A 2,218-nucleotide genomic window follows, 5' to 3' on the forward strand; every position below is an offset into this window, starting at 1 on the left:
AAAGCTCAGAAGTTTACGGTGAAAATGGGTAGAAGCCTTCGCAAGGAAGATGACAAATCTTCATCCCACGACCCACTACGTACGCACAACGTAATGGGAGGGTCTGCATGCTAATGAACTCTTGGGGGTGTAATGAATATGTATCCAAATTCTGGGAAAACTATTGATTATGTATTAGTTCAGCCTATATCTGTAGCACGATTTCTCCAGACGGTGTGCAAGTTAGGCGGATCTATCCCCCTTGCACCCGGTGTCTGCGCAGCTCTTGAATAAACTTTACCTGCTTTGTAATCTTACTTGGGTTACAGAGTTTGATTCTGCATATCAAGTCCAACCCCTCTAAAGCAGATTCCCTATAGTAGGCTAACAGGAAAGCATCCAGGCATGTTTTACAGATCTCTAAAGAAGGAGACTCCAGAACCTCTCTGTTCCCGTTCTCTATCATACTCAATTTAAAAAAGTTTTTCCTCATGTTCAGATGGATCTTCTTTTGTTCCAGTTTGCACCCATTGCCCTGTGCTCTGTCTCAGAGCACCTTGCCTGAAAAAAGCCTGACCCTATCCACATGATACCCATTCTTTAGATATTTATGAGCATTGAGAAGATCCCTTCTCAGCCTTATCTTCTCCAGGGTGAACAGTCCGAGTTCTTCTAGCCTTTCCTCATAAGGGAGATGCTCCAGCCCCCTCATCATCTTTGCAGCCCTCCATTGGACTCTCTGCAGTAGCTCCCTGTCTTTCTTGAACTGGGGAGCCCAGAACTGGATACAAGTACTCCAGATGTGGCCTCACCAAGCCAGAGCAGAGGGCGAGGGTAACCTTCCTTGATGTGCTGGCCACACTCTTTCTTAATGCACCTCCAGATACTGCTGGCCTTCTTGGCCTCACAGACACACTGCTGGCTCATGGCCAACTTGTTGTCCACCAGAACACCCAGGTTCTTCTCCGCAGAGCTTCTCTCCAGCATGTCAGCCCCTAACTTCTACTGATGCATGTGATTATTCCTTCAAAGGCATAAGACTCTACACTTGCCCTTGTTGAATCTCATCATGCTCCTCTCTGCCCAGTTCTCAAGCCTGTCCAGGTTTCACTGAATGGCAGCACAGCCTTCTGGCGTGTCAGCCACTCTTCCCCGCTTTGTATAGGTCTCCCCTTACTCTAACCTCAGCATCTTAAACTATATTCACAGCCCTGCTGTGAGGCCATAAAATGCTATTATCCTCACCTCATTTCTTATTCTTGGATAAGGAGAGAAGGCAAGAAAGGCAAAGGACTAACAGAACCCAGCCCCAAGGCATGTGGTTTATGATCTTGCCAGAGCAGATGGAAGCTTGGTGTATAAGCAAACTGCAGCAAATCAGCATGCTGAGGAGAGAATTTTCTCCTTTGCCAGCAAAAATGTGAAACAGAGAGTCCAGCCTTCTACTTAGCATTTCATGGCCTGAATCAAAGACACATGGAAGAACCGTCATCCTTTTCAGAACCAGAATTTGTGTTTATTCCATGGGGCCTGGAATCACATCCAGTTATTCTACTAAATGATTTGGGCTCACACTGACCTTGCAAATAACCACCATAAAGGTGTGGGAATGACTGGAGCACAGAATGGGCTTTGGGGATCAGAAAGCCACTGAGCAGCTCGGCTTTGTGAGCACTGAGGGGCTCTGGGGTAGCTGTGGAAGCCTAATGTTTAAATGACTGTTCAAACTGATTGCAATAACAGGTGTGCTTTGGCTTAGATTCTGAGACTATGGCTTGGGGTATGGGACTGCATTTCAAACCCACCACCCAAGACTGGAGATTTCCCACTGGGTTGGTATTTTTTTTAGGTTGGTTTTATTTTTCTTTAAGTATTCTCTCTTCTTTTTTCTTTTTCTCTTCCCTTTCTAATGAGCTTTTACAAAACAAAAAATAATTGCTTCTTTTTAATTTAAATCAAGCAAGAGATTTGGATCGATTGCTGCTTTTGATGCTGTAGTAGGTAGATGTGATGCAAGCAGCAGTTACTAAGTTCTATGTGATCAGTGTTGTGGGGCTTTTATATATATACAAAGAGTAATTACATCTGTCTCAAGTTTGTTTGGAGTCTCTGAGTTGTATCTTTACTAAGGAGTGAGTCACAAGATGCCAGGAGTAAGCAATGTGTGCACTGTGACTTGTGATGGGCAGAACATTTATCACCACATGTTTTCAAACACTTTCCTAGTATTTCTAAAATA

The sequence above is a fragment of the Meleagris gallopavo genome, chromosome 6 (genome assembly GCF_000146605.3).
Source record: "Meleagris gallopavo isolate NT-WF06-2002-E0010 breed Aviagen turkey brand Nicholas breeding stock chromosome 6, Turkey_5.1, whole genome shotgun sequence".
Taxonomy (NCBI): domain Eukaryota; kingdom Metazoa; phylum Chordata; class Aves; order Galliformes; family Phasianidae; genus Meleagris; species Meleagris gallopavo.